We start from the raw sequence: 7,721 nt of genomic DNA, 5'->3' as shown, positions 1-7,721 counted from the left end.
TTGCCAGAACTCAGAACCGTTTACACATAATTTTGATACAATAAATAGATTTCATCTGAGGGAAAATAAATCGATGAAAAGTAGGGAGCTGAAAACCAATCAACGAAGATAGGGACAAAGTTGTCCATCTGTGCTGGGGACAAAGCAGCATTACATTATTCCATTTGAAACTTTTTGATGATCAATAAAAAGACAATTGTAGTTGCATATCATAACTGAAATGAAAAATAGGAAATCGAATCCTGTTTCTCTGCCCTGATAGATGTCTCTGATTTAAATTTTGGCTTTTTGGTTTCTGACTTTTTGCCTTCCCTGTGCCTTTTTCACTGCTTGGTTTCGACCTTTTCACCTTTTGATTCTATTCCAGGGAGACCTTTTCCGTTTGTTAAAGTATGTCATCTTCTTTGCATGGGCAGAAGATGCAACCTTTATAAGTGATTGGTGCCTGAAACATGCCATTCCATGCCCATTACATTTCAAAAAAAGGCCTGGAATTGAGAGGCAGTTTGATCAAAGCTACCTTGCGGCAGGCAGGCAAATCCAAGGCAGAGTCTCATATACACGGTCAGAAGATGCCCTTTAAAAACATCCAAACAAATTAGGCTTGCATCCTTGTGATTTATGCATTCTCCTCCTTTGAACAGCTATTAGAATGAACATTGTACTTACAATTAGTCTGACATACTATAGAAATATCTTTTAAAAAACCACAGTAATTCCTCTTTTCTCAGATATATGTCAAATTTGTGGGAAAATTCAGCAAACCAAATACAAGAAAACTGCCCTGCCAGATGTTCTTCTCACTCAGTAATTATTAGTATTTGAATAAATATATGAAGCACCAAGATGAAATTGCTCATTATTGAATTTCCTGTGAAAACCTACAGAACTGCCAGAAATCAGTCTTTTGGTAATCACATGTACAGCTGCTCCTCTTGTTACCGAGGTTGAAGCTACATATTAAAATGCCAAATGCCATGTGACCAGGCCAATTTCACAAGAACAACAAATATACTTGCAGCACTCTTTGCATCGCGGAATAGGCACCAAAGCCAATGTCAATCTTCCATCAAGATCAAATTCTTCATGAAAAGATGATGTGTGAATATAAATATATAGGCATCTGTAAGGTCTGAATCCTATAGTCTGGAAAGTTGTGCCAAACGCTTCTGACGGGTTGGGTTCAAACTCAAACCACCAGATTTATCCATGTCAGATTCAATTGCACATCTATATCTTTGATGGTAGTTGACCTTTCTTAGTTTCTTTACTCTTACTAGTACCTGAATTGAGCTAAGAACATATTAGTGATAAAGATTGCAAACCATGGAACCAAAATGGGCTTCCTTACAGCATCATCTGAACCTGTATATCGACCCAAAAAATAAGATGCGGAAGAATCCCTTGCAGATTTTTGGCAAGCTCTGTTTCTCCCTCAACTTCAGCATCATGGACAATATTAGATGTGGAATTGTCATTATATAGACCGTGACTCTTTTGCACTAAGCTACTTATGCAAAAAAAACTATAGTTGGACTTCCTGCAGGAAGGTACCGTACCAAGGCCTGCACTCCTGAACTTATGCCTTCAAAAGGAGTCAGGCGTGGATATGCCTCCAAAGCTCTTTGTATATAATATACAACAAGTTGCTCCATCAATGATATTGTATCATCTTTCTTATTATGCGAGGAATCCATGCTCAAATGGTTGACTGAAATAAATGTGACAAATACTACATGTGATCCACGCGCTATATTTTGGTCTCATCTTTATACCAAAAGTATTCCGAACAGCATAACTTTGAAGGATCTTAAAATACCACATTTCTAGACCCTGAAATATGAACCGACACTCTTCGATTGTCTCCTAAATGGAAGTACAGCTGCAAAACCACGCTAGGCATTACCCTTTTTCATTATTGCCTACTTCTGTTTTTGTTTTCCTTTCAGGGGACCAATTTTGGGTGCGAATCTCTTCTTATGATTGCCTTGGATCTTTGTGCTTTTTAAACCAGGTGTCAGATATGGAAGCATGTTGTCCCCGCAAGAGAATTGACACACTTTCTTTTCCTATATTTCCAGGTGACTTGTCTTTGCCCAGCTGCCAAATCCGCCACATATGTTCTTTAGATCGGATGCCAAAGTATGGAGTGACTGCCACCTAAGACATAACGCCACTTTCATTCAATTTTGGATCATGAATATGCAAATGGATCGTTTACATTCATCATTCGGCAATTACATCACTGTCATTTGCTAGTATGATGACATCTTGCATGTAACATCGGTGCTTTTCAATGTAATCCTCTGTTAAGATAACGTCCAGAAGATGAGGTTCTGGAAAACATCTTTCAGTTTACTGTTTTGTAAATATAGTCGCTCCAAATTGGATAGATTGGCCAAATTTGGCATTGGTCCCGTGAAGAGATTATGGTCGAGAGACAGATTAACTAATCGAGTCAAGTTTGCAAAATCTCTAGGCACCGATCCTGTTAGATCCCTTCCCGACAAATCTATTTAAGAAATTATTATTTCCCCATAGCTTTATCATAGCGAATTCCATTCCACGGTATGAAATAGCAAGGGTCAGCAAAAATCCAATCTTTTATGTCGACTCTAATTTTGATAGCGTTAAGAGCGTCAATATCTTGAGAATATGTTGGGTAGTTTGATTGAATTCGCTGGTAATACTCGAAAGCGTTGATTATAGGAGGAAGGGTAGACTCACTTCCCTCAATCAAAGTAAAAACAACATTTGATGTAGCACTAGAGTGGATTGGAACGTCTTAAGCAGAATAATTTCGCACCGAAGTAATGGTTTGGGACACCTTTACACCATCTATCTCGACAAAAATGATCTCGATTTCAGACATAGCCACATTCTTGATCTCTGCAATCTTTGAAATGCTTTCTCTGTAGTTTACTTTGAGGAGCACCGACATTAGCCTCGACCTTGAATTCTCTCTTCAAACTGTCAACCATGATTTCAAGATGCAACTCCCCCATACCTTCAATAACAGTTTGATTTCTCCCTTTATCTCTTGAGAAGTGAAAAGAAGGATCTTCCTGAGCAAGCTTGACAAGACCCATAGACATCTTGTCCACTTCAGCTTTTGTTTTCGATTCAATTGCGACTTTAATAACAGGTTCAGGAAAGTCCATTCTCCAGCACAACTGGCTTATCAGGATCACAAAGAGTCTCTCCTGTTATTGTATCTTTCAAACCAGCAAGTGCTACTATATCCCCTGTCACAGCAATCTTGACATCATCTGGACTAATTGCATGCATTCGTAATAAACGCCCAATTCATCAACATTTGTTCCCTTCATTGGTGGCAAGTCAACAGGGGAAGGCAAATAATCCACAACAGCATCCAATAAAGGCTGCCTCACCCTTGTTCTTAAATGTTGAGCCACAAAGAACGGGAACAAAACTGATAGATATGGTGCCCTTTCTGATCAATCTCTTGATTGTTTTCTCGTCGGGTTCCTCTCCCTCGAGATATTTCTCCATCGCATCATCGTCAAGTTCTACTATGGTTTCAATCATTTGATTCCTATATTCTGTGGCTAAATCTAGAAGGTCTGCTAGAATATCCTCATAGCTAAAATTCGCACCCAATTCCTCTCCAAACCACAACACAGCCTTCATTTTCACCAAATCAATAAGTCCATGGAAATGTTCCTCCGCCCCAATGGGAATTTGCAGAACAAGAGGTTTTGCCCCTAGGTTTGTTACTATCATGTCTCTTGTCCTGAAAAAGTTTGCTCCAAGTCGATCCATTTTGTTAACAAAACAAATTCTGGGAACACCATACCTATCTGCTTGTCTCCATTCAGTCTCTGACTGCGACTCAACACCAGCAACACTGTCAAATAGATAGATAGAAAGCGAAATCCAACTCGGAGAAGATTTGGTAGAAAATTCACGTTACAGGCTTATGCGCCGCGTGCTCTGCCCAATGCGTCGCGCCAGTGGTATTTTTTCATTGTGGCTGGGCTCCCAGTGCGCCGCGCATCCTCGTGTGTGCGCCGCGCGCTGACAAAGTCGCCCAGACTGTCTTTCTAAAACGCATTTCCGTCCCTCCATACTTCAAACTCGACTTTCACTTGGATTTTCTAAATACTCTTGATGCAAATGAATGAATGGCTTTAAGAAATATCTTATATAGACATGTTTTAATCTTTGTTTCTTCAAAGCCCATTGTTTACGTTGCAGAACTTGGCCCTTTGACAACTTTGATACAAACTCTGTTTTACAATTTTTTCATTTTTGATTTTTTTTTTTTTTTAACGAGACCCTTTGTCTGCTTGCAGGGATGTTTAGCATGAAGTTTGGCAAGGTGACTAGAGCCTGCAAAACCATTTCACATGCCTTCCATCCCTGAAATTCCCATGCTGATATTGCTATTGTTGAAATGCATTTGAATATATTCTTTGTAGCCACAGAAGAGCTTAAACAACGTTGGACAATTTAAGAGGAGGAACAAAATGTGAACTGCCTGCAACTGTACATTTGCACCAACTTTCTTCCGTAAAATTTCAGACAAGCTTCTGTAAAATAATATTTGACCAAATTGTTCTCGTTCTATGCCTGGGTGACTCTTCCTTACAATTAAATTCATTGTAGAAATGACTTGCAATTTTATGCTCCTGCTTGGATTATCCAACATTATTTGATGAAGCTTTCTGAAGAGTGTAATCCACATTGAAAAATGAGGGTTGAGGTTGCGCATGCATGCAGAGCTGTAGAACTGAAAAATTACATATTTATTACAACAAACAATTTTAACGATTTCTTCTTCAAAACAGGGTTTTGAAGAAGAAACATTCTCAGCTTTATTGGTGATGAAAATTGTGAAGTGAAAACTTATTATGAACCTCCTTGCTGGCATTGTTGGACACGGTTGAAGACCAAATCAACTAACCCTAGACCTAGGAGCTAAATGACTCTTTGTTGACTAAAATGGCATTTGATGAATGCAAATGACGAGAAATGAACCTTGGTGAATTTGACTTTAAGAGAGGGTTGAAAATACTGAGTCTAACACATCCTAGGTCAATACACAAACCAAGCTACATATTCCCAACACCAAGATGACTTACACCCCTAGAGGAGTGAACCTCTCCAATAAGGTGCAACATTTCACTTTTAAGGACATTATTATCTATCTCATAAAGAAACCCATTACGGAGATAAAAATTATCCATAGCGTCATATTTTTTACACAAATTTACCTATATATATATTGAAACACTTCTTTAAAGTCTCAATATTATGTATATTACTCTTTGTATGCATCATGGGTAAAAGGATTCATGTGCATCAGTGCTCTCAACATTGTAATCTTGGATATAGATGGCCTTGTAAGCATGTATCCAAAATTATTAGTGCTTCCCATCTCATATTCGCTGACTAGATGAAACTACCATGGATCCATCCATTTGTAGTGTTTGGTTCATTCAAAGTTACTATGGACCTACAAAAACTACAATGGTTGGTCATCAGTTTAGATAATGGTTTCTTTCCTATCAGATAGTGATTTCAATTTTTAATAGTTTGAAATAAGGCATAGAGTTCCTTATCATATTTCAAATAGTTTATAACTTTGTAATACATTTAAAAATGATAACATATTTTCATATCTTCCTGCAACAAATCAAGTCCCACAGGCACAACTAGTTGAGGATGGGCCTCATCAGCAAGGCGACCCAAGATCAAACCTCACGGGGGGTGGTTGTGCATGTGTTAGGGGGAGGAGACATGATAAAAAATACAGTCAGATAAGGGTTGGTGTGGCCCAAGACGGCTGTGATCCCTGGCTGACTTTGACAACTTAGATTCCCCTGGGTCGTAGCTCCTCAAGCCACAGGTCAATCCTGGAGGATCACAGATAAATTGAAAAACAAAATATATATATATATATATATATATGCAACAAGACCACTCCCATAATATATTCACTTGGATCTATCTCCACTTCATATGCTTATATAATTTAAGCAAAGCAATAATTGGTGCTTTATTGATCTTCTAGTTTATCTCTTCGAAAGATTTATGTTAATTCTTTCCCCACTGGAAACTCCGAAGTAGATATTATGGAATGAATTGGCACAACTAAAATGGAAAAGGATGCTATCAATTTCCATAAGTATTGAATTACCTCGATGAAGGTCCCAAACTATAATGAAATTAGTAGGAACTAGCCACTTGAGTATGGACCCCACCTTGACAAGATCTATCTTGAGTCCCCTCTACTAATCACATATCCCAAATACGCCAATGGCTACTGAGAAATATCCAATTTCTTAAGTTTATTCAACAATAATGTTTTTTAATAAAAGAGAGAGCTCTGCAAGGAAAACCCTGCACCTAGGGTTTAGCACTGTTTTGAACAGGTTCTCCAACAGTTCTGGCAGCGCACAGAGACCGATTAGTGAATCTCCTTCTCAGAGGCCGTGTATTGGCCCGACAAATGACAGACGGGGGGTCCACTGGGACCCCATCTTACAGGGAAATAGTCCTGCAGAAACACACCACCCATGAAGGTTTTAATATCTCTGGGTATGAAGCCCGAAAAGACAGCTCGGGGACAAGCAGCGGAAGAGCAACCCAGGGGCAGAAAGATCCAAATCACGGATCAGAGATGCCAGGAAAAGTCAGTAACAGGTAGGAGAAGCATGGGAACAAACCGAACGCAGGCCAAAACAGCTCAGACCCAATAATAGCCCCGTCAGATGAAGAAAAGGAACACAGGGAGGGAAAACGCCCCATAGAAAACGAGGATAAAACGGAAGCTTCCAACCTCAGCACTAAAAATACCCTTCAAGGAGTCTGCAAACCCAAAAAAAAGGAAGCCCTCCGTGTGGTTTTCTCAGATCCATATATTCAGGCCTACAGAGACCACATGATGGAGCATGCAATCATATGTAAGTTTATGGGTCTGTGGCCAACAGAAAGAGCTCTTTGCCAATGGATCAAAAAGCACTGGCGACCAAAAGGTGATGTCAAACTTCATCTCGGAGCTAAAGGCTTTTTCACTGTTGTCTTTTCTAACCTAGAAGACAAGGATAGGATCTTCGATGGAGGGCTTTACTTCCTTTCATCAGCAGGCCTCTACATGAGGCCTTGGAAAGCAAACTTCGTACCTGAAAAGGAAACCTTCACCCAAGTCCCTGTGTGGATCCGCCTCTTCTCTTTACCTATCGATTACTGGGGCCTAGCAACTCTAAAGCGCATAGGAGACCGACTTTGCACCTTCATTAAAGCCTCGGAGGCAACTATGCAAAGGAAGTACACTTCTTGTGCCAGGATCTGCGTTGAAATGAATGTTTCAGGTGCCCTACATGAAGGACTGTGGCTAGAGTTCAGAGATGAAGATTACTTTCAACCTATCGACTACGAACAGATCCCTTTCCGATGTAGGAAATGCCATGAACATGGTCACCTTGTAAGGGAATGCCCATTAATCAAACCCGTGGAAGAAGCCAAGCCTGAGCAGCCGACCAAGAACCAGGAGGTTTTCAAAAAACCAAAATCACGACAGAGGGCCTACAGGAAAAGAGTAAACAAAGCAGTGATAGATCCCAGCATAACTCTTAACCCCTTCAGCATTCTGGACTCAGAAGCAGACTCGGAAGGTAACAACAAAGAGACAAGGCTACCAGAAGATCCTCAAAAAAATAAGACAGACCACAGATCAACGGATGCAGAGGAAACCA

The 7,721-nt window shown here is 39.8% G+C and overlaps 1 pseudogene; it reads right to left on the bottom strand.

The window, feature by feature from the left end:
* Positions 1-2,785: 2,785 nt before the first annotated feature.
* LOC149245530 (elongation factor G, chloroplastic pseudogene) lies at positions 2,786-4,624 on the bottom strand (annotated as a pseudogene).
* Between the last annotated feature and the right edge of the window lie 3,097 nt (positions 4,625-7,721).

The sequence above is a fragment of the Pinus tabuliformis genome, chromosome 7, assembly GCF_031772625.1.
Source record: "Pinus tabuliformis cultivar Carrire ecotype Pingquan chromosome 7, CPIR1, whole genome shotgun sequence".
Taxonomy (NCBI): Eukaryota; Viridiplantae; Streptophyta; class Pinopsida; order Pinales; family Pinaceae; genus Pinus; species Pinus tabuliformis.
The sequence above is the reverse complement of the archived record's forward strand: the minus strand, read 5'-3'. Positions and strand labels throughout refer to the sequence as shown.